The 27,686-nt window shown below is 28.5% G+C and overlaps 1 protein-coding gene and 1 long non-coding RNA gene across 2 annotated transcripts in view; both read right to left on the bottom strand.

The window, feature by feature from the left end:
- Positions 1-27,686, bottom strand: part of LOC145944651 (uncharacterized) — a 250,870-nt gene that overhangs the window by 64,335 nt on the left and 158,849 nt on the right. The gene's annotated exons all lie outside the window — the stretch shown is intronic.
- LOC145944660 (uncharacterized) overlaps positions 3,890-27,686 on the bottom strand; it is a 55,420-nt gene continuing 31,623 nt past the window's right edge. Inside the window, exon 4 of the long non-coding RNA XR_014426713.1 lies at positions 3,890-4,494. This is a non-coding gene — a long non-coding RNA (uncharacterized LOC145944660). The remainder of the gene's footprint in view (positions 4,495-27,686) is intronic.

Below are 27,686 nucleotides of genomic sequence, written 5' to 3'. Positions count from 1 at the left end.
GTTTTTTATGTTACGCTATAATTTACACACTACACCATTTATGTGCTTAGTATTTTATGTTGTTATATTGTTAAATAATTTTTTATTTTATTGATTAAAATATTCAAAGCTTTGTTTATTAAAACAATTATTATTAAAAAATATGATGTTTTAACAATATATCAAAATTAAGAATAAGATGCATCAAATCTTTTTGTGCAAGTTTTTGCTTCAGTTTTTTTTTTCTTAAATATAATGTTCACTGTTTGTGCACATCATACTATACACATACACACAGAGACATACACACATACATGCGCGTTATATTTTTATTCTAATATAAATCCAAACATAATCAGAGATTATTGAATTTGCAGTGTTAAAATCGCATTTGCCATGGATGAAAATATTCGGATCGATCGTGTTCAACGATGCGATTTTATTCATTTCGTCAACGTGGCAGTCGGCTAAGTGCTGCTCTAGAACCACCCTGAGTGGACGAAGCCTTTTCGCGTAGAGAAGAACAAATAGAGTGAGCCATGGAAAAGAAAAAGGAAGTAGCGGGAGGTAAATTGCTGACTTGAAAAATTAATAGGTCGAGTGTTGAGTTGAGCTGGCGTGAGTATGGGAAATTCAAAGGACAGCGCCGTAGGTTTTGATTAAAGTGTTCTTATTGAATAGCTTCATTTAAATACATTTTTCTGTCGGCTGATCACTAGTGTTTGCTATCTTTTCTATGCATCATTTCAAATATCTCGAAGGCATTCGTGAATAATATTTATTGTTTTTTTTTTTGTACTGCGTATGCTCTTTTGCTTCGATATATGTGTGACATATATTTATATCATATCCATATATATCTAAATAAGAATTGAAGAAATATGTTCATAATTTATTTAAATAAAAATTAGTAAACCTTTAATCCAAGAATTTAAATAACTTTACTGAAGCTTACAACAAATTTAAGTATTTAAAGCACAAACAAATTAAAAATCGAAAAATTTATTTAAAAAAGAAGGAAATATTTTAAGTAACAATACCTATATTAATTAAATTGTGAAATAAAGTTTAAAGAATGTAATAATAAAGATTACTAAAGATTACTAAAGATATAGATATTAGTATTACGGAAGGGTAAAGAACTGTATGTGAACAAAATTTCCATTTTCAAGTAGAGGTAGAAAAATTTGTACTGCCTCTACTTTTATATTATATCCACTAATATTATCATTCTTCCATCTCGCGGGCTTTTACTTTTTCATGCCTTTGCTCGAGCATGGCTGGAACAAATTACAAGGTAACATGGGCGTGAACATATCATGCGTGCATGCATCTAGGCACAGCATGCTACGACACAGCCAATTTTATCTTCAGTGAAGTCTGCTTCCTGGGCGCAACATGTTCCTTGATTACGATAGAGATATGGCGCTAAGCGCCCGTCTGTTACCATCTATGTAACAGTGACGTTTAATACTAATAAACACCTCAGGTTCTCTGGTTAGCAAGCAATAAGGCACAGGCATGATAAATTTATCTCATGATGCGTAATAGCCAAAAATATATGCAAATTATATTATTAATCAGAATTGCTCAGAATAATTTTCCAATTTCATATTTCATATTTATATTTTGAATAATATGTGGATACAATTAATTAAAAAGAAGTCTTGATTAATCTTAAATAATTGTTGAATCAAATAATACTCTCTATATAAAAATAATTTACTTAGATGTATAGTATACTTTTTCCGATTGAGTAAAAACATATATGCTACATAATAAATAATTTTACTGAACCGTAATAGAGAATTGGTATAATTCTATATATGGAACTAAGAAATACTTTTTGATACAATTGTAATTGTGGCTAAACGTGTAGAGCACGATAACTATATTAGATATTTTAAAATTTTGTGTTAGTCCTTTTACTTTATTTTAATCCTCTGCTCCGTTTGTTTAAACATTATTAGAGACATAATTAAATATGATTTATATCTCACTTTAAAGTTTCAATTACGAAAGCAATAAATAAGCCTAACAGACAATTTTCACAAATTAATGACGTGAGAAGATTTGTAAAAAATCTCCGCGTTGTTAAGTCGTAATATGAAACGATCGGACAGCGAAAATGTAGTGGTAGAAGTAAAGTTGCGTATACAAGCACCTTTATCGATTTACTTTACTTGAAAATACGTCCTTCAAAGAAAATAAAAATATCACGCACTATACGAGGTTATTACACAACTAACAAATTAAAAAGCATATGCAATTTTTATAATAAATATATTTTAAATACATGAAATAAATTTCTTTTTCATTGTCATAATATTAATCATTATAATTTAATAATTATATATAAAGATAATGTAAAAAGATAATGTAAAAATATTAAATTATTAAAAAATTGTTTGATATTCTTTAGTATTTCGGTTTAATTAAATTTTATATACATATGTTTACAACGTAAAATTAGTAAATGTACCATAATTCTATTAAATAAAAATGAAATAGGTACATAAAGCAGAGCAAAATTATAATTTGCTTATGCAAGCAGTTCGTAATAATTTTACAAATAACAACATTTATGTTAAGAGAGACTCTCGTGACTCAAAAATTACTGTATGGTAGCTATGCAACATACGGAACAAGTTCTGGTACTTCAATTCAGTCTCGCAGTCGCTTGCGAATGCATGCAAGTTCTTTAATGAACGTGATGAAGCGCTTGTATATATTCAAGAGCATTCCTGGTGTTTACGTGTTATAAACGCGTTATATAATTCTTGATCTTTATAAAACGATAAATACCGGAAATTCTAACTAACAAAACTTAATTAAAATGTATGTTAAATGTATGTCAAAATTATTGATGCAACATAGAAAAGTTAAGTCAATCCATCATATAAGATCAGAGAGATCATCTATCCTGCATCAATGATTTTACGCATCATATGATGCCATTCTCGTTGAAGCCGAAATCTCATTTGATTGATGATATTGCATATCGGTTCAGTATGCACTCCTAACGGGTGACTTGCTACTATACTCCTATCATTCATCTCTACCTCGGTTTAATAAAAAATAACGTCTGTCACACAATTCACTATTTTTTTCATCATTTTTTATTTAGATATTTTTATATGTCAATAATAATGTATTGCTACTTTTTTGTTTTATTTATTTTTATTTTGTAAAAATAATAGTTTATGAATAAATATAAATATTTAAGAATTCTCGTATGTAAAATTTTTATCTTTTTAATATAGTTAATAATATATTTAATAGGAATATTACATATACGCTAATTTTTTAGTCATTTTTTAGTATTTATAGAAAAATGGTTATAAGTTTAAAATTTTGTATCGTTTATAAATATATTTAGTGTTATACAAAAAATATTGCGTTTTCAAAATAGTTTGACGGATTGAGATAAAGTTATGTAATAAATATATTTTCAGAAGAGAATTCATATATCTCAAGAAGATTCATATATATCTCATTTTAAGAGCTTTCGAATAAAAGCGTTCTGTTTTGTCTGACTGCCATTTCCTGGTTATACAGCTAAGTTAAGTGACGTAGTACATTGACTTAACGATACTTGTTAGATACTTGATAGATATAATATCAATGAAAAGCTTTCTTTTCGCTACAAAAACATAAACTTCGAGTTTTTGAAATAACTTTTTAAGAAACTATTTGTAAAAGAGAAAAGAAGTACAATAAGAAATAATTTATCTATAAAAATGTTTAAATTTTTTTTTTAACTTATTTTTTCCGTATCAAATTTAATTATCTTTATTTTTCCATTTCAAATTCGAAAAATCTAATAAATTAATAATGTACGATAAATTCTAAGTAAAATCAATTTTCTCAAAATAATTTCCTTTTGTGTTAAGATAATACATATATTAAGATAATATGTTTATTGTGTATAGAATGTTTATATATATCTATATATATAGTCAATTTGTCTGGAAAGTATTTTATGACAAAAAGTGCATTGAGATATTTTAGATACGGGTGCAAATTACAAAGTACGCAAGACATTTAAGTATCGTCGAAACAATATGTCTTACCATTACCGGTAATGATAGCCGACCGGAAGAGTAAGAACAGTCGTCTTGGTTCGATCGTGAATCCTTTGTTGATTTTACCGTACGAAGTGCATTTTAGATTTGGAATCAAGCCAAGACACATTCCTCTGATAGACTTATAGGATCGTACGTCTACAGCAAGCTGTATATAATGCAAGGCCGACGAATTCTTATCGATCATTTCAATGAACTTTAATCTACCCAGAGAACTTTAGAGATGGAAATGATTCAACATTACCTGTCCGCATTATTAGCATTAATATCTTGTCAAAAATGATAGACAGGAAAATTTTAGTAGCATTAATATTTCCGTGCATGCATTCTTTAAAAAGTATATATTCTTATATCTTACGTATTTTCCAAAATATTTTGAAACTATATTTTAGTCTTAGACACCAGATGACAATATATGCTCGGTACTCACCTGAAACAAAAAGCAAAAATGCAACGTTAATATTTAAAAAATATTTTTATTTAAAACAATACTTCTATAACTTATAATTGTGGTTTAAAACAACTGTCTTTAATTGATATAATCTATTATTAAATATAACATAACAGTAAATAATAAACCCATAATAATTTTAATTGAATATTACATGATATAATTTATTAATTTGCGTTTAAATTTATATATAGAAATTTTTGTAAATTAGTATAGAGATATAAATATAAAATATACAAAATTATTTTCAAATATAAAAGAATGCAGAAGATTGATAAAACATACACTTCTTCTGAATAAAGACAAGTTATGTAACAAATCGCAACAAATTCACGGATATCAACAATTTACAAATTACGAGAAAATGTTGCTAAGGCATAATAACAAAAGTAGACATAAATAAATGTATGCAAGAGATATTTGATGCACTCTGCATTATGTTGTATAAATGATACGACGGACATAATAGATATACTTCGCAAGTAAATTTCTATCATGTATTCTTGTTCGGTATACCGCAGAAACTTCGTAATTTCTGTATTCGAGTGAACAAAACAAAAGAAATTAATTATATAAAATCGCTTAAAAACTCTCAATTTTGTATGACACATTGTATAGAGTGTCGTTAACTATTCTTGAAGCATGTTATAAAAATTGTTTTTATTTATTTATAAAATGTATGTTATATATATGATGTATTCGAAGCTTTTATGTACATAGAACTCTTTAAAGACAACTCTTTAAAGACAAAGTGACGAGATATAGTATTTTATGAAACATTCGAAAAATAATATTGTCATTTTCACAGTTTATTTCGCATGATCTCTCGAGATTCATACATCTTATATCTCTGAGTATGATAATATTTAATTATTAAGACAATCTTTTTAAAGCGAATTTAATTAAATAAGCGTTTAAATTTTTGCATGCTGCCCGCAATGGTTGAAAGAACGTCAACCATTGCGAAAAACTTGTTATTTCAAAAAAATGTAAGCTCAGCGTAAAATAATGTAGAGAGACAGTAGTATTTCAGAATATTTCATGCAAATTTTAATTATTATTCGCAAATTATTAAACTATATAGTAATTTATCTATCGCTGACACTAACGTTCTTGAATACATATTAGAAAATAATTTGATCGTATTATAGAACTTGCAAAGCATTTCTAACGAGTTTTCATTCTATAATGAGTCACCTTTGTGAATTTAAACTTTTAGTTTTTAATCGCACTGTAATTAACAAAAATAATTTGCTTTGTAGATCCAAAAAAAGATCCTATCAATTTCAAAGTTTCCTCATAAATATTTAATACAAAAGTATGAAATTATTATACATTATACATTATATATTATTTTCTTCTGTCACACTTTATTCTACTGACCGAGCTATTTATTTATAGTGTTGTTAGCTTGATACGATCGGATTACGAGTGGGTTTGATGCTGTAATAATATTATTTAATATTAATTAATGTAAAATTATATATACCTATTAAATAGAAATGTAGCAAATTTTGTTCGTAAATAATAAGCATAAGTATATTAACTATTGCCTTTTATGTCGGTATACACACACACAATAATAATGTAATAATAATAATGCGTGCGTGCGTGCGTGCGTGTGTGTATGTGTATGTAATTCATTTTTTTTATTAAGAGTCCGAGTCGTGCAAAAACTAGGTTACAAAGAGATAGATTCAATATAAATATAGGAGAAGTCGCAATTACAGTTATTATAAAAGCTGTAACTATATTGTATTTATTTCTACACTTTTAATAAATGTAATTTTAAACAAAGTTTGATTTATAGATTTATATATATTTAAGTAATATAGCTAAAAAGCATATTTTTTTATGTTGCCAAAGGACCCCGCACCGGTCATAGGAGGAAAATGTCTTTCTGCGGATTTAGCTAATTTTTGGATATGTTGTAGTTCTCGTCATTCTGAACAAATGTCTCAATAATGGGCAGAATGATCTAATGAGCCGTTTTCGTGCTACAAGCCCTGAAAGGTCCAGATTTAACATGTAAAAATATAAGTTTTTCGACTTGAAATAAAGAAGGATGGATTTTTCTTCTTCAATTCTTAACTGCACTGATGATAATTATTGTTAAGAGTTGTATAAAGACAACGGATGTTATAAACTATATATATAATATCAATAAATATATATTCAACTTATACATACACATTATATGTCCACTTTTATAATTGACATACATTATAAATCCACATAGATTGGACTGTACTACATACATCCGTTGTCTTTATACGACTCTAAACAATAATTGTCATCAGAATGACGAGAACTACAACATATCCAAAAATTAGCCAAATCCGCAGAAAGACATTTTCCCCCTATGACCGGTGTGGGGTCCTTTGCAATTTTTCAGAGAAAGAGAGAGAGAGAGAGCTGCTCATCTTCTTTAAATAAAAGATTGAAAATCTCTTTTCTTTTCGGGAGATGCCATATTGAAATTCATATTTGTCTTTTTTACATACTCCATCTTTCTCTATGAGTATATCATATGCAATGCACGAATCTCAATAGAAGAACATGAACGTGTGTCCTGATTGACTGATTTGAGTATAAAGTTTCGGAGATAGAAAATAAAATTCATATTATAGACCGTATTGTATATATAATATTATCATAAAAATATACATTACATATTCAATTCAAATATAATATAAAATATATAATATAATATATAATATATAATATATAATATATAACATAAATTTATACTTAAAGTACAAAAGTTTTGATGAAACCATGAATCTTAAATTCTTTCCGGTTTATTGCAGTATGTACAGTTTTATGCAGTTTTGTAGTTGAAACTTGAAAAAGATGCATTGCAAAAATCAAAGTCGTAATACGTGTAAACATTCTATATAATAACGCATATTTTAAAAATTATATAAAATATTTGGATTTCTTTGTGTATCTATCGCATTATTGGACAGCAGAATCAAGAAGCGTGATGTATAACATAGTGACATTTCGCTCATTATCGATAACCATCGGCACATTAGTGACGCTAATGAAGATTGGGTGTTACATATAGTTGCGTGTACGGACGAGATTTATCAACCACAAAATAGCTAAAGAAAACCGCATGACAAATTTCTCGTTTACCATGATCCATTATTGTCGCCTGACTTGTCAATTTACCGGGGCCTACGTTTAACTCTCGTTGTGACGTTTCGCCGTTGAGTCTGTCATCATAACGACGAAAAAATGTGATGCGTATTTTTCTATCGTAGATAGTGATGTATCGTCCTGTTCGTCTATACCCTGTAACGACGTCATTTGTTTCTTCCAAGACGTATGTTTCTGTAGCGACATTTTCAACACACGAGTAAGAAAACAAAATTGAAAAACTTTGACATATCACCGACGTTAGCGACACTTTTCTGGTAAGTTTTATATTACGTGATATTTAAGACAATACAATATATTCAATACGAGCGAGATTATTATTTGATAATTATAACTCGTTGAATTCATTATTTGACTGATTATTTGATTTTAAACATTTATGTGGATGTTTAGAATTAAATATCATTGATATAGGTCAATTTATTCAGTTTGTGGAATATAATTAAAAATATCTAGCATGTTATATATATATATATATAGTTTTCATATCAAAGTATTAGCTTAATCTGTGACTCATTATATGTGTTTTTATTTTAAATTATTTTACAAAAAGATATACGGACAATTTTCACGATTTGTATATATTTTCACTTTCTATTCCTCTTTTGTACAATTCTATAACGAAATCTATTGTAGAAAAATCGACTAATCAATCATTGATCGGCTTTACTCTATGGTACGCAAACCCAATCATACTATCAGCCATGCGATCGACCTCGTTTCATCCACAACGAGAACTGATTGAAATGAAAGCTCTCTTTTTTTCGTTGCCTAGAAACGGGAAAAAAATTAAGCATCGCGGTGCAAACGATGCATTGTTTGCTTTACGCACTGATAAAAATAAAATTAATTCTAATTAGAGAAAGTTTGTATTAAAAAACTTATTTTTTTATGTTATTATAATTTTATTATTCTTTAAATTTATTTCTTTCCATTGCTTTATAAAAACATATTTATTAAAGAAAACGAGATGTGTAAATAAAACTTTATAAAATAATATTAAAATTTACATGGTTGCGTATTTTTTAATAATTTGCAAAAATATTCGCGAATATAACATATGTTTATATTATTTAACGCTTTAAAACAATCTTCGATAAATATAAGTAATCTCAAACAAATAAACAAAAATGTTTCTTAAATAAATCTGCTTCTTCGAAAAAAATTTATACAAAACTATATCATATATTAACTATTATATTTAGTTAATATAATTATAATTATTTAGTTAATATAATTATTTAAGTTGATTTATCAAAGAAAAGTTTATAATAATTTATAATAATTTAAACTCAAATATGTTTTATAAATATAATAAATATTACGTTAATTTTTTCAACTGAATTCAAGTTATTTGATTTTGCTTTCGGTTTCATTGACGTTAATTAACTTTAATCATTATTTATGTAAAGATTGAAAGAAAATTAAAGGTCCAAAATGAAAATCTTAATCATTATTCTTATGGAAATATTGTAAAAAGATGTGACATTACTCACAGTGTCAATTAAACGAAATTGATTGCTAGTTTTACATGCAAAGTGAAAGTAGAACGTTCGAACGACACCTTGGCGATGCTTAGATTCCCCATAAGCCCGATAAATCGAGAACGCTTCCAAGGCTCCGAGGGGAACGCGGCTCATCCCGGCTTCTCATAAATTCCCAACATTCACGACACAACATTACGTGGGAGTAGGTCTGCTCAAAGTTTAGCTTCGCGGTTTGCAACGCATATGCAAGATTTTCCTTTAGGTGCAATATATTGTTTGCGAAATTTAACATTACCAATATCTCTCTTTTGATATTATAATTCTTCTCATTAAGAAAGTACGTGGACTGGAGTTAAAGAAATATAAAGATTTGATTCAAACCTCTAATCCTCTAATATTGATTTGTTTTGCAATACTAATATTCAAATTTGCAATAAAGCTCTATAATACTGACATTTTAATTAATACTTATATTATTATTTATATTTTTTTATTAAGTATTTGATATATTTTTTGTAATTGTTCTCTCTTTTTTATCTTCCAAAATCCAATCAAATAGTTATAATAGAACATATATTGTATAAAAATAAGTCTTATATTTTTTTATTGCATTTTATCTATAGATTGATAGATAGCAGATAACAGAAAGAGATTTTAAAAGAAAGTTTTTTAATTACAAATAATTTAAACATATGCCTATATGCAAAATACTGTGCATATACATGTATATGTATATGCACATTTAATGAAATAAATACCAGAAGATGTATATATCATGTAAAATATTACATATTAAATATTTCATATAATTATTGCTAATAAATTTATAATATAATTTTTGTAATTTTTGATTATAAAAATATATATCTCTGTCACATGTGTTTTAAATATAAAACAAATCAAATTATATTGAGAAAAGATTATGTTTTCTGATTTTACATTTTCATACGTATTTTATATGATTTTAGATGTATCATATTCTATATTATAATACAATTTGCAATATATTTTATATTTTCTAAAAAATGGAAAAAAGTGTAAGTAAAAGATATCTTTTATGAAAATTTATTTTTTAAATGTATTTTGGATTAAATTGCATAGAATATTCCCGTTATTGAATAATGTTTGCTTATTGACGTCACATTATTATAGTTTATAATAGTTACGTTCGTGTGAACAAAAGAACGGATATAAATCTGTAAAATCAATACCATTCGCGCACCCCACTGTCGATACTAATTGTGTGTTACGCGTCATGCTGCGCATACTTGTGGAGCTATAAATTAAATCTGATAATACACAACCGCAGTGAATTAACGAAGATTACATTAGCCATCAGTTGTTCCACGAGTATCGCGATTTCTGGTTTTTCATTTGGAACCAACATATGTTACCGTAGCGTTCTATTTGCTGCCAATGGTTTGGTTTTTGTTACTGGCGTAATGAAACTACCATCTGGAGCCAATTTTATTATAAATAACTCGCGAGGTTATACAAAAAATAGATATTTAACCTTTTAATTTATAATATTTGAAAAGCGGTAGAGACATCATTGAAAAAGTGCTAGTGCGCTCTCGGAGTGTAAACAGTTAAGCTATGAAGTTCAAGTCAACAACAAGTCGTAACAAATGTTACGACGATAGTAAGAATGTGAATGAAATGTAATCCGTGTTGATGCATTTCGATCAATATAGCTTACTAGTGAAAATTTTTATATTTTATATTTTTACGCGAGATACTTATTTGCGAAAGACACTGAAAAATATTTACACGTCTATTTCTGTGCACGATTATTAAATATTGCTTTTCTGTATTTCTACGCTTACAATTAGTCGTTTATTCGAAGCAGCCGCTGATCAAAGAAATTTGTTGAAATAAATATACAAAGAAACGGAATAAAGAAAATACATATTTAATATTCAAAAATTTAATAATCGTGCAAACTTTCGGAGAGAGACATTATATTAATTTCTTGTTTGTTTTTAATAATTTTTAATAATAATGTTATGCTTTGGATAAAAAATATTAGAATAATAATTTAAATATTACTTGGCTCGAAGCATTGTATTATAAAACAATTTTCTGTTTAATTAAAATTGCTCGAACACGGAATTTAAATTAAAAAGCATTGATAAAATAACAGAAAAAAAATAATATATCTCTTTTTCGAAGTCGAGTTAAGTAACAATAAAAATATATTTCTCTTCAAACTCATGTTTTAAATTAAAGATAATTACCTACTTTTTAGTTGTGAAATTTATAGTTGTGATTATTTACTAATAAAGGTTTTCTTGTTGACCAACTTATTTCAGTTTTTTTTTCTATGGAAATTTAATAGATTTTACTCGGAATTTGAATGTTCTATAACAAAAGCTTACAAATTTCAAAGTTTTTCCTTTATTTACAGTAATAGTAAACAAGTTTTACCTGTGTAGTCACATTCGAGAAAAATAGTATTATAGAAACACCTTATAGGATAACCTTTGTATGCATATGCACCTGTATTTCTTCCCTTAACAGCCATATATTCGGCCGAATTTATGATAAAAGACATAGTTTCAAGTGTATAGAAGTTCAAATGTAGGGCAAGATAAGCTTTGGTGAACTTTTGAAATATTTAAACTTGTTGCAACGAGAATATAGTATAGATACGATACTATATCATCACATGATTATATCAAAATTTCAGTTCCTAAAAAATCATATTTGTAAATGTTAGACAATAATTGAAATAATATTTTTCCTCATAATTAAAGAAGTGAAATTAATTCAGATATATATTATACACGCACTCATTCAAAATTATTATATTATTTAAACGAGAGTCAAAATATCGAAATGTCTGCAATTTAAATTAAATAAAGTTTTAAATAGAAGTTCTCGAGCATTTGTAAAAGTTAGATGAATCAATCTTCACTCAAGCAATGTCTAAAATAAGTAAAGAATAGAAAGCCCCAACTTAATAAATTCAATTTATCATGTGCAATTCACGAGAGATTCATAAGAGAAAATTTCAATTGCTTTTCATACTTAATTAAACTTTTGATCAATGAAATGCTGAAACTCACAAAAAGTTCGGTAAAAAAAATGCTCCTACGCGCGCTATTTATCATTCTCTCAACGCGGGCCACTCGAAATTGACAGGACCACCATGTAATATATTGTTCGAAATTTACGCTGCCATTAAAAAAGTTCAAAATTTATAGGTTGCCTTGATAATTAATAGGTGTCACGATTTAATGCGTGCAATCTACTATCTTGAATAACGCCTTTCCGATACATGAGAGTAACAGCAACATATCAACGGCAATGTACCGTACACACATTAGCATAATTTGAAATTCTTGCTGATCTTAAATCAAATCATATTTCTCTGGCTTATGGAAACTTCTCTGCTTTTATACACCCTCGCTTTTTATTGCCCCTCTTCTTTCACCCATAAGTAAATAGATCCTTATCTTTGTACTAACAAGGGAAGTGTTTCTCTTTAATTTTGATAAGCTACGGGTATATTGTAGTCTAAAATATAAAACAAATATTTTTTTTTATTTATTCTAATATGATTAGTATTTGTAATGTATTAATATGTTTTTATTTTAAGTATTTTTCAAGTTTTTAGTGCATAAAAACATATTTTTTTATATATGTAAATTATTTATTGTTAAAAAATATCTGTTATAATATATAAATATATAATATAAAAGAATTGTGTAATATGTACATTTTTACTTATAATATACACTATTTATTATACAATGAAACTATTTATTATAAATTTACTTATTATATACATATATTTACATAAATTTTGATATGTGAATTATTTGTTCATCGTTATCTGTGAGATTACAAAGAAAAGCTATCGCCATGAGAAATATGTGCCATATAAAATAAAATACAAATGGGATAGATATAGCGATATAGAAGTATTTTTTGTTTATTTCTGAAAATGCAGTTTTGGAATATATTTTTATTATACATATATTATTAAATTTGGTATTAGATATATCATAAAATAAGATTAAAAAATTTTTTTTAATTCTAGAGAGTGGAGGATTTCGCAAAATAAAATATTTGCCAAAAAAATCCGATTATAAAGTACATTAAAAACTATAAAACTTGTATTTCAAACATTTTAAAAAATTTTTTATTGTTTCAACATTATTCGCTCAAAAAACTGATTTTTTTCACGTTTTACTCCTTAATGGCCATATTAGAATAAATAATAAAATATACGTATCTCTTATATTGATCTAGACTACAACATATCTAAAGCTTATCAAAATCTAAGAGAGACGCTTCCGATTCATTTCTTGTAAGTACTCCTAGCAAAATTCAGAAAACTTATAACGCCCTTATTTACAGTTCCTAACTTCGTTCTGAAATGAAACTTATGCTTTTCTAGAGAGTTCTATGAATAAGTACGATTCTCTTCGGATATTACAATTATAGTAACAATGATATATTAATAGCCATTATTATTGTACTTGTTTGTGCGCAGAAATGTGTTGATGTTTGAAACTAAAATTAATGAAATATACAACTTTGTGAGATTAGGATAATAGCATTTCTCATTCTACTAATTTCAACTTGTACTGCTTGTGACTAATTGTCAGTCTAAATAGTTATATCTTTGTGTGAGAAATATTAGAAATCAATTATAAACACAAATACAGTTCTACATTCGCAACACTTTTGATAAAATTATAATTTACATTATGTAACATATACATATATTTTATATAATAACTAAAATATTATAAAGTGCGCTCTACACGTGCCATTTATTTTCTTACATAGTTTACAACAATGTTGAATATTTCGAAGCGCTAACAAATTATTATCGAAGCGCGTATTCCGTAAAATTATTTCAAACAGAAAAAGAAGAAGTGACAGAGATAAAAATTATAAATTATAAAATTTTTTATAAAGATTATTTTGTATCTCTTTTTATAATAATTATTTTATTATTTATCATTCATATTGAGATCGCGTAATAAAACACAAATCATATGATTAATTAAAGTAATTAAATTAAATACATTAAAATAATATAAAATAGTAATATATCAATCGTTTAATTAATAATTAATTTGAAAATCAAGCAACAGAATATTCCGCATGAATTTATTCTGTATATTGCATTATAATATTTTGTGTGTGTGTGGCGACAATAAATTAATTTACATTTAGCGCTTATTTTCTTACGGTATATAAAGTACTGTTGTTTATCGCGAGATTTATTTAATCGAAATCTACTGTGTAAACAATCGGCAAATAATTATAATTTAATTATATTCTAACTATTTTAGATATTTCACTATTGTAACTAATCTATGAACATTTATCTTTCATTTTTTAATTTATATATTTATTCTTTTATATTATTATTAAAATGTGATGTAAATATAATCACTTAACGATAAAATAAATTATAAATTATATATTATATAATATTACAAAGAAAATATAACTTTCTCAAGAAATACATCTTGACGTTATTGGGAGGGCTCAGTAGATACCTGAAAGATATCCTGAAGAGGAATCTAAATATACCTAATACATAGCATTGTCGGAAATAAATCATAGGTATGTAGTGAACGCATTTAATATGTTGAGCGTATATTAGTACTTTAGTTTTCCAATAATACCAATAATAAGTTATAAAGTATACCAGTAATAATAGTTCGTCACATCTTTGATATCCTAATTTGGTATTATTATTATCAAAAGTCGTACTTTCGATGTCGATGGAATAAGATTGAATCTCATTGAACGTTACTAAATAATGCTCAATGATAGCATGCTATATTCTGATAAGTCGTTCATTTGATTGATTGCCTATCTATAAGGATAGGGGTAAGATTGTTATTAGTCCCGTCTTATTTCTTATCAAATATTATACATAATGATGTCATTATATGATATCTTCTGTATAATCTACATCACAGCTTCTTTTTTTCTACACCTTGAAGACTTACATATATGTTTCGCTATAAGCTGGCTAGAACAACTTGACACAATTTTTGCGATATCATAACGTTTCTAAGCCTCTATGATATCATCAAATCATATCTAAGCGAGTTCGAGTCACTTTGAGATCTGAATATATTCTGAAAGAAGAGTCGATGCAGATACCATTTGCGTCGATCCCATTTATCGATTTTGTTCTTTTCCACTTTGCGCTTAATCCTTGTTCAAAATTACCTCGTCGACTCAAAATGGGATCCTCGCGCAAAATAGCATATTGCTTCGCGATCGTAGAATTCGAGAGTGCTATATAAAGTGTCGCGTCCGTTTTTATCGTGAATTTTGTTCAAAATAACGCGCGTTCAAGTGCGGGAGTGTCGTGCAAAGTGTTGCACGTAATAAACTGTATAAATTTTTCGCGAGTACGTGTGAATCAACGAACTCTGACGACTCTGACAATATAAGAGAAAAAGAAGGCCTTATGTGTAGAGAGACATCGAGCGCCGACGAAGCAACCCTGGATGTATTTATTTATATACCTATCAGTTGTTATATATAAATCGCTTAAGCGCATTATTCGGTTCGTTTATTTAAGAGTGAGATGGAACAAATAATAATTACTATTAATTATTGTTACATACTGTTAAAGTTTAAAAGTATTTTTTTATATTTAATTCAATTTACATTAATTTTGAAGAATCATGGTTACGAATTACCCTTATAAGGAATGCCATTATCTTTTACCCTGATATAACATTTAGCGGCGGAAACTCGGGCTTTAGCCTGTCATTCTTAAGCCATACATAATGCTGCCTCTATGGATTTAGCGCGTCCGCGTACACATTTACGCATGAATGTTTAAGCAATCCGCGTGCGCGCAATCAATCACACTTCTGTAGGTTTCTGACAAAATTGCCTAATGAAATCTTCTGTGGAAATTGTTTTTGAAGAGAGTAAAATTACTTCTGTATGTACATATTTACATATTTACATACTTGGCGCGCTGATAAATGCTTCGTAATGTGAATTCTCGTTAATCATTGTATTTATATGAAATTATATATATCTACAATATTTTTACATATCAAAACTATTTTTTGTTTTTATATGTAGTGCAATTATTATATTCTTCTAAAATATAAGCAATGTGAATGACAAAAAATTTTCAATATCTGTAATAAAGTATTTTTTTACTCATTAATACAATTTATAATAATAAATAACTAAAGAAATCCTAATAAAAATAATAAACAAGAAATCTTTTTTATTATATATATAATATTAATAAAATGTTTGTACAAATTTGAATTTTGACAATCAATATTTATAGAGATATATTTACAGGATATATTAACACAGAGAATATATAATTTCATATCAATTTGCCGGATTTTACAAATAGCATGTCTTTGTGTGTGTGTGCGGGAAAGTTATGTGAATGCATGTTTAGCGAAGTTAGAGCGAGCCACCTGTTACATTATTCCTCGTACAGTATGTTCAAACTTTTTTCTCCGGCCTATGTCGACACATTAACCGGAATTCGTCATCATTTATCATCTTTCTTGACATTTTATATTAAATTTAAACGCATCGATTCGTTTTATATATTCTTTCAGTTATTTTGTATTGTTTTATGCCATATTGAGATAAATAATACCATGTGTATGTACTTTTCATTTGCATGAAAAGTAAATATATCATCGTTTACGTTCCCGTTTTGCATTTCAGTTGTAGTATATTTCGGATAGAAATTGTTTAAAATATATCCATACGAAATCTATGCGCATATGTTATATAAAAGGAGTTAATTGGTGCTTTTAAAGAATATATTACCGCAGTGATGTTATATAAAATTGAATCCATAGAAATTAATCATTCTATAAAATATATTGTCAAAAGTTCTATAAACTTATTTTTACTACTATTATAAATCATTTACATATGACGATATTTTTTATACATCTTCCAAATATAATAAATTAAATTTTTTTGTCAAACGAAAACGTCAGAATTTACATTCACTGGGGAAATTATAGCTTGTCTTCTCTCAAATAAAAATTAGAGAGAACGACCATTTTCTGCAGCATGCAAAAAAATTACGTACCAATTTGTAAAGTATAAATGTCACTGACAGATATAAATGACTGAGCGTCAGGAAGCAAGCAAAATGTGCGACGGAAATATCCTATAAAATCTTGAAGATTTTCAGTTTCAAAGAGGCTCCCATAACAAACGGCATTCATAAATATTTGAGATATTACCTTTCTCTTTTCTCACAACTGCTTGCGAGATCTGTCAACGGAAAACAGAATGGCCAGCGGAAAAACTTTAAATCGACTCATTCGTAATAGGGCTAATCAGAAATGCAACAACGATCGACTTCGCGTTCACGCGTACTGTCAAATGTGTTATTAATTACATAAAATCGTCGAAGTGCCTCGTTACTGAGTTTAATTATACGACGCGAACGCAGTGTACCTGACAGCCCGCCAAAACGACGTTTAATCGGAAATATTAATGATGTGTACCAATATACGAAACGATGAATATGCATGTATACGCATTCAAGTAATTGTAACGTTGATAATGCTTCGATAATTTCGATGAATTCGTTAATAATGCGAACGATCCATCCAGGAATTTATGCACACCAATGAAACTGCGGAAGACAATAAAAAACATTCGTTGACGCACGCGTGTATGTACACATTTTTTCTTGATTTGACAAAATTCCACCGCGCTGGACGGCACGCACGAATAATCCCCGAGTGCAACATGCATAAATAATTAAAATCGTTGATGCCCGGTCAACACGATGCAATAATTATAAATAAAACATACACGTTGACAAGAAGAAAAAAAAGAGAAGGCAAGGAAATAAACGCGAGAACAGTGTTCGAGGTACAAGAGATAAAATCTCTGCTGCGGTCCACATTTCAGTTATGCTTGCTCTATTTTTCTCTATTTTATTCTCGATTTGTTTATTTCTCGTTTTATTCTCTTCCTTCTATTTGCTCTCCGCTTTGCTTTACTTCCTTCCGCTTCTGCTCGTTGTTTCTATTTCTTATCGAAGTGGTATTCTGTACAGAATGGTCCAGGATTCCTCTAAATCCTTATAAAATCCTTCGAGAACTTTGACGTCTTAATGCTGCGCCTACGATCGAACTAGTATTTGTAATCAAACAAAGACCAATAGATCAATAGATCTGTTCTGCATTCTTATCAAATTCTACTAATTTCTAGAGTGAACTGTAGCTGATCTTAAATCAATTTTCATCAGTTTCAACCGAACTTTTTACGAATGACGAACGAATAATGCATTGCACATGGAATGCTTTGTCAGAAGTACACAGCTTTTATGGATCATTTACTCAAATAGCCGAGCAGTATGAGCTTTACCTCATTTTTATTGTTCTAGTATTTTGTTATTTTTGCTTTACGGTATAGATCTCCGAAGTAGACATCTTCTCTATTGTCTCGTTGAGTTTATGTCATGGCCTATAAAATGCTTTAATTGGCGATTCAATGTTCAGGACGGTAAATGTGATCGTTTCCGTGTGTTGGGTTGCTTTATGTTATAAAACATATCACAAAACTTAGATATTTAAAAAATGTTATCCTCTGTTATTGTTTTATTTTTATATTTTATTATTTTTTAGGTAAAAATATTGTTATAATATTCCACTTGAGTGTATGTAGAATAAAATATAAAAACACATCAAGTATATATGTATATTAATATCGATCAAAAGATCATCCTCAATTATCAGATTTCTATAATTTTTGCATATAACACACTGTGTTTCTTTCCTGCATTTTAAATGCAAAATAAATTAAAATTAATTTTAAAACATTATATATTTAATAAATAATTATATTTGTACTGCTTCCAAATAAAAATAGTTATTATCATAATAAGTAATAGAAAGGCAAATTGATTGCGTATGAAACTTTGATGTCCTCATAACGCAAGTATCTGTATTAATGTATTTAATATTCAGGAAATATATATCACAGTCTCCATTGTCATTCCGTCAATCAATGACATTTCGTGACAAGCTAGGCTGACGAATTTTCATGCAAATTACAATACGGCGTAATAACACAATTCGTGATCGAATCAATAAGCATTAATTGAAATAGAAGCAAAACCGACCGATCAAGAAGCATGACAGCTATTGCATTATGCAACACAGTGAAGATCAGAACATTTAGTCCTTGGAATATATGCAAAGGACGTAACGAAAGATAACACTACCGATGGCCTGCTAGGAAAATTGTTCTCGCAGAACTATCACGTAATTCTCAATCGTAAGTAATTGACAGTAAACGTTTTCTCGATATATAAGTTTCCTTGTTTTTCAAGAAAAAGATCATAAATACGTCTCGGCAAAATATCTTCATCAAAGTAGCCACCCTCAATCTCGACAGGATATTGGAAGTAACAATCGCAGTAATAGCGTCCTTATTTCGCTCTAGAAGTAGGAGCGCTGATTTATATACCTATATAATTCTGTCGAAATTGAAGTAAAAGACACATATTGCGTCGAATACATATACAATTAGTATTTAATCTCATTATAAAAGATGCATTAGAAAAGTAATGTTACACATAAAAAATATTACTTTATTTGTAATTATCTCATCTGTTTGTAATTATCATATCTCGTGAAACAAATGTTTATACATAATTTTTGAAAATATAATATTTATAAAAATAAGCATATTTACTTTCCTTGAGTAAAAAATTGTATGATGCATTTGTATGTATAATCTTTTTTTTAATGACTTTTTTAATGTATAATCTACATTAATAAAAATACATAATAATTTAATGAGTGTATGTTAAAAGAAAATAAGAATCATAGAAGTCAAATATAATATTATTTTAAAAAAATTACATAATATTTTTTATTTGATACTCAGTATATCTGTGAACAAAATACTAAAATTTGTGTATAATATTTAAAGTTACTGGCTTTCCAAATATACAATAAGATGTTATCAACGCTGTACACGTGCTCGCGAAGATAATTAAAATAAAACATGTTTTAATATGCAAGAATTGATTCGATCTATAAATATAACAAATAAAATGCTTATTTTAAAGTAAAATTAATAAATTGATTTTAATGTGCACACATAATTCTAAGATAAAATATTCACATAATTGAAAATAAAAGTTTGGCAAGTGTAATCATGTTAAGTAAATGACAGAAATAATGTGTGCTTTTTTTATTTAATCTAAATAAGTGTTCTTATTTAATCTACGTAAAATTTTTAGTTAACTGCAATCACAAATTTTTTTGCATCTCTACAGTTAATCCCTAAAGCCGTTTATTAACTTTCTTTTTAAGAATCTCATATAAAGTAGATTGGCTAATTTTCTCCATAAAAACGCCTCATTTTCAATAACCTTCAATAACATTAAATTATTATTCTAGATTATGTAATTTAAATTGATAACTTAGGAAAAACTTGAAAAGCGTCAACTATTATAAATTTCGACTGAGTATACTTTAAATACTAATACTGTATAAGATTACTAATTTAAAAACTTATTATTAAAAAAAATTATTTTTGTCTTCACTTCATTTATTTATAATATCTGTTTATATTTGCATAACTTAATGTACAGTTTTATTTGCATACACAGTAATATATGATTATGATTTTCATTCCACAACTGTAAACATATTAAGAAATATATTTGCGTTAATCTATTTTGTAAAAATTTGTAATGATTCTTTTTACAGTTTAAGTATACATTTCATTATTTGAATACTTTAAGGTGTTAATTGGGATATGCATGGAATCGCAGAGAGGTCTTATTTATTCGGGAAACGGCTTGCAGATTAACATCATACCCGAGCGTATTCTTCAGAAATTGAATTTCTCTTTGCTCAAGTAATGTTGTGTGTGTGTATGTGTCACCTGCATACTAAAGCGATCTGGGTCATACGATAATAATCTTTTTTTGTAAAAAATCGGTCTACAAGTAGTAGCATATATAAGGTGGAAGACGAGCAGAGAGGATATAGAAAAGATTGAACAAATCCAGACTCCCTATTAAAAATTAAATTTGTGATACCGTTTTCAGAGCCTGGCCCCGATCTGATTCGTCTCTTTTATCGATTTATATTACAGGTATAGATTAAGTATGCCAATCTCTTTAAATGTAATTATTTTGGCTCTCTTTTCCTTCTCATTACTTTACATTCACAGAACTTATTGTTAAACTTTCAAATTGATTAATGATAAATAATTTCTATCTTAAGAATATCAGAGCTAAATATAAAACATTGAAAAAGTTATATATATATATATATATATATATATATATCAATAAGAACTGTTTCTATGATAATTAAATCTCGATGCAAACAATAAAATCTCCAAAGTCATCGAACTTGTAACTTGTAACATGGACTACCCCTCTTTGTGGAGTTCTCTGCGTGGACAAAGAATGAGCGGAGAGACTCAATTAAGCCAGTCCTGTAGCGCAAAAGAAAGCACAATGAGGTGGAGAACAAGAGGGGTTGCCGACAATTAAAATACTCGATCAGACGAGAAAAAACGGGTGGTATGAATTAGCTTTGTCAAACGGCGCGTGGGTGAATTATAACTTTTTCAATAATAACCCGTCGATTCACTCTTTTCAATCCCTTTGTGATACTCGTGATCTTTGACTACAAAATCTCCGTTCTCTTTTTTTTAATCAACGAGCTGACGTCATGCATTGGAAACGTCACGTTTACGAAACAGCTGTCGCACCTTATCGAAAACTTTCGTTTAAAATAATAAACTGCGAACGTGCAAAATAATTCTACCAAATTTTCGAATCAATTCGTAAAATTCATGCCTTTTCGGGTAGCAAATCTCATCGAGCAAACTTAGATGAATCAAGTTTGGACAGCAGGGAGATGAGCGGTCCGAGGCAGTTCAAGAAAGTTTCCGGCTTACACTTGGGATCTTTGCTTGCCAACCGTCCATAAAATTACTACGAGCTCGTAAAAACAAACTAAGATTGGACGTATGCACTTTATGTATGTTAATAAAACCACTTTTTATATATGTAAATAAAACTTATCATTTTAAATATATATAAATTATTTCTCTCTCTCTTTAAGAATTAAATAATGAAAGCACCAGCAGAAATCATCAAATATATAAAGTGCTATTATATTTATTAAATTTTGACAATAACTGTGTGTAAAATTAATTTAGCAAGACTACTACAAATATCATAAAATGTGTAAGAAAATTTTAGTTTTTTTCATGACATAGATATAGTCTTATAACATAATAAACATTTGTCTTACTTTCGATACAATTTTTTGTATAAGGTAAAAATTCTGTATCATATAAATGGAAAGTAGATTGATAGCTCTAAAGATATTCTGCATATAAATCAAATCTCTGATAATTATACAACGTACACGTCGATGAACTTGATCGATGCGCAATAATAATTTATTAATGTTAAGCTTTAGCGGAGAAATGCTAATTTCTGTAAACGAATCTTACTCGCCATTCATATTTGATTTCGTAAATGGCAGAACTCTCCAATTAGCAAATGGATTTTCTGCAGCAAATACGATCGTGTGAAACTATAAAGCGACAGACATTCCGTACTAATGGGCGAACTAACTCGTTAATAATTTTCTCATACTTCAACTAATCATAAATATACTATTATAAAATAAACGTAAATATATTTATTGTTACTAATGCGTACAAAATTTTATATAAATAATTTATCAAATTATAATTAGTTTATTTTTTTTAATTAAAAAGTATCAACATAGTTCAAAGGCTACAGGAAAATTAATATTGTATTTAAATCTAGGACGTGACTGATCAATCGTAATTAATAATTTTTGTCAATATTAGCCATTTGTTCTTTAAGTCTTTTGCTTTTTTAGTCTTACGCATTTTGCACGCATTTGATTTGCAAATATTTATAATATATTTTTCAGAATTTGAGACGACAGAGATGAGTGTGTATTACAAAAGTAACCAGATGCAATAAAAGCATTGGCAAATATATTTACGATACACCATTAATATTTCTTTTTACGAGAAAATGGATAAATATTCTAATCACATTTCGGTGTAATTCTGACTCGCACTATTAACATATTGGAAATTTGATCTAAAATTATTTTCCATGACAACTTTATCTATAAAAAAAATCAATAAGAAGCTCCTATGAAAAGATCAATATTAAATGATTTAATAATTTCGATTATTTTTGTTATTCTAATTGAAATTAAAACAAGAGTTAAAATACATCTTCTTTCATGTAAATACATTTCTATCAATGTGTATGTATTATCATAAAATGCAACTGTAAATATGTTATATATATGTATGTGTCATATTAATTAATTCTTTCTTTCCTAAGTACAGAATAAGCAATAATTGATATAAATTGATATAGATGTACATATAATGTACATCTATATCAATTTATATCAATTATTGCCAACAATATATGGATTATTCTTGTTATAAGTTAATGAGAAATTCTTGTTATAAGAGAGCATATTTATCGTGAAATTTAATTTTATTTTTCGTAAGAAATTTATCAACTTGTTAAGCTTCCTAAAATAAGATTTTCTTCTAAAATCTCGATATGCGAATTTCATAACATATCAAAGTGGTAAGAGATAGAATACAAATGCGCGCGTAAGAGTTAGAAATATCATATGCGTCTGCGTAATAAGTACACTCAAAAAAATGGTTTTGCAATTGTAGCAAAAATTTTTTAGGTGCAAAAAATTAACTGAGGTAGACAAATGATTAGCACATATTGCAATATCGTATATATTTTGCACGTAATCAATCTAAATGACAGAGACAGAACTAAAAAATTCTATCTGTGACAAACGATAATTCTATCTGTGACAAACGATATTCTATCAGATACAAAAAATAGCGATAATTTTTGTTGCGACATCTAGAAATTTTTTTGCGTGTATAGTTCTTGTCTTTTTATGTACTTCTATGAAGAATTTAGACAAGTTATGTTCAGACATCAATATTTAATACAAAAGAAAATATTGATAACATTTAAACAATCTATAAAAATGCAAAAAATATATATTTTTTTAATAATGTAATCTCTATTTAAAAAAAAATAATTATTCTAAATTCTTATAGAAAAACATTTAACACAAACACATACACAAAATTGTTCCTATTGTCTTATCAATTATAAGAATGTTATAATTAAACTGCAATGCAGAAAAAAATTAAATTTAATTCTTTTGCAGAACAAAACATTATTTATTCATCAAATACTATGTATTCTATTGTTTGTATTAATCTAGTAGTATTGACATGAAAAACCGTCGTTAAACAATCGTACGACAATCTATTTTGCTTAGAGAATTTTTCACTGAAATTTTATCGTGCACGAAATTGTAAGAGTTTCATTAACACGGACGGTAGCACGACTTTTTTATTTCTTTCGAGAATAAAGCAAACCCACCAGTTCTTCCATTAGCAGGATGAAACCTGGAGACGACGTGTGGTCATTATAATTACGAGGATAATTCTAGGGGTAACATGAGATTCTCTTTCTGACGAAGATGAAAGAGAAGTGAATTATCATGCTTTACCGCGTCTTATGATCAATTTCTCATTAATGCGACATAATATTTCTAGCCACATGAAAATAAACGTGGCCGTCTGAACGGCGTAATAAAGAGAAATACTAGAAAAGTTGGAAAGTTTCTCGTTGAACTTTTTATGCAGCAGCTGTCGCGTAGAAGGCACCGCAAGTCTCACTACTTTTCGTACGGACGCGCGGATCGGATACGACGTTATCGACTATCATCTTCTTACTCACCAGTGAAATTAAAACGTCAGATATTGTCGAGGATCGACGACGAGAAAATTGAAAAGCGAAAATTTTCCCGAACTGATCTTAGATTAACGGCGGCGGGAATTTCGTGCCGATTTAAAAAAAACCCCCGGAGCCTAAGAACGACGATAACACTCCGTCGTCCTTAAACAAGAAGTGCGCGTGTGATTGCGTGTCGGGGCGCGGACTGAGCGACTGGGAGCAGAGTCGTCTCCGGTTGTGTCCCACCCCACGGTTTCCTCAAACCATCCCCTACTCTACTCTCGTTTTTCCCTCGCATCCCCGACCCCGTCATGAAGCTCCAAAGCTCCCAGAACCCCCCCGACACTTCCAGTACCGTCGTCAGCGCCAACGCCCTTGCGCACTAGGGACGTCTGTGAAGCGTGGCCAGTCGGTCCTTTGGCACTCGACACCTCGAATTGTGTTCTCCCCCTTGGTGTTCGCTCACGAGTCCGTTCCACATTTTCATCTATCTGCTATCTATCTTTAGCGTTACCTGTTTCTTCTTTTTTTTCCCCCCTCGAATTTAATCCCACCGCCACTTGCCACGAAACGCTCGTCGAGAGCGGAATCTCGTGGCACCGCATAATAGTCGACGCAGGTCTCGCGTGTACATATATACTACTACTACTTGTCGCGAAACAGTCACAGCATCGATTTGCAATTTGAATCACGTTGCAAAAATTTTCCGGTTCAGAACGTTTGAAATATCGAATGCGTGGTTTTGGTTCAAAATGCAGGGGCAATTTAAAGTTGTATATATATACTTAAACGCCCAAATTTTTGGCACAGTTACTACGACGTTGCTTCAAAGTTTTCGAAGTCGCTCATTTAATTAAACCTAGTCCTTTGACTAATAAATGTAAATAAACCGCGGATATAGAATTTCTCAAATAATTAATTATTTTGAAAAATAATTAAAATTATAGCCACTAATAAGATTTTATCTTTTACATGCAAATTTTTATTAATTCAAAATCAAATATCTTGTATATTAATAAGCTAAAGATGAAATAAAACTGTCCTATGTTTATGATTAATTTTATTTTATTTATTTGCTTCTGTTATCTTATTATTTCTTATGTTTCAGACTTGATTTAACATATATTTTTTAATAATTTAACTACATCAACATAATGTCTAATTGCGGTTTTTATCCACTTAAAAAATTCTTAACTTATTTGTTTGTAATATTAAAAAGCTAGAATTGTGAGAAAGAAATCCGATCATTTATAATTAACTATTGTAAGTACTGAATCTCCAATCTCTGCTTTCAATCAAATGCTATTATCTTAATAAGATGTTATTATCTTAATAAGATGATAAGTTTTAATCAGATTTATTTCAGTCAGTTTGACTCGCAGTTCTTTACTTCGATTCTGTTTTCGATCTATTTCTCAAATCAACCACAATTTTAATTCAGTTCCGTTTACTTTTTGTATTTTCTCAATAAACATCTTGCACAGTTATATGTATGTAAATATTATGTTGAATAAAGATACTAAGCTGTGTGAAATATTGATAACAGTTATTTGAATAAAATTATTATAAATCTATACCTATTTTTCCATGTTTTTATTTGATTAAATTCTGAGTTCTCCTTGATAATCATATTCGCAAATTAAATAAATCTTTATAACAAATTATTATCAAGAAAATCAAGAGAATCAGCATAATTTTATATCAGAAATCCTGAAAAATATGTGCGCGCTTATTCTTTCTTCAAAATTACCGATGGTTACGGTGCTATCTGTGATTCAGGGTTAGTGGGGTGTCGAAAATGGGCGAAGAGAATAAAATGCTCCATTGGGAACGAAGTAGAGTAGATTTCTTGAAGGTTTGAGAGAGATAACGAAAGGGGTCGCAATAAGCTATAACTTTGCAGATGTTTTCTCTCTCTCTCTCTCTCTCTCTCTCTCTCTCTCTCTCTATATATATATATATATATATATATATATATATATATATATATATTACAAAGTTTAAAGAAACCTTTTTTTCTGATATCAAACTTTAATTCAGATATTTACCGAGCAAAATATATTTTTTTAGAATAAATGCATTGTATGTTTTACAATAGTAGTTAAACGTAATTATTCTTCATATTATATTATAGGAGCAGTTGACATCTTGATTTTAGATATTTTCCGTAATGATAGATCTCTGGTGATTTTAAGCAGTCGGGAAATTTGGCTGAAAAGATAGCCCATTAAAGCGGTTAACGAAGAACGGTTTCCAATAACGATTTCGCTCAGACACTTGAGACCATTTCCACCCCTTAAGCTGGTATAAACTGGGATCAATGATAATCTTCTCGAATCACAGTCAACCACAAAATGCATTCCACCATGATCTTTCGATCATAATAACACATAATTTCGCGCAATACAAAACTCAACTAAAAAAAAACTAAACATAAAAATTAAAAATTTCAGATTTTATTATGAAATTTTAATGGTCTATTAATTAAAACGAATATACGTTTAATGATTCACAAAATTTCAAAATAGATGTAGATAAAAGCCGGCTATTAACACGGTTGTATTCACTTATATTATTGTTACTTTAATCCAAGGAGATATAAAATTTATATTTTAACACACAAAATACACCTTTCTCTTATTCTCTATAGCATTCACGCAGAGTGGCAGAGTGCACTTGCGATGCCTGCGAGTGGC

The sequence above is a fragment of the Prenolepis imparis genome, unplaced genomic scaffold (assembly GCF_030444845.1).
Source record: "Prenolepis imparis isolate NDT839.2.m4 unplaced genomic scaffold, iyPreImpa1.0 SCAF_1, whole genome shotgun sequence".
Lineage (NCBI taxonomy): Eukaryota > Metazoa > Arthropoda > Insecta > Hymenoptera > Formicidae > Prenolepis > Prenolepis imparis.
The sequence above is the reverse complement of the archived record's forward strand: the minus strand, read 5'-3'. Positions and strand labels throughout refer to the sequence as shown.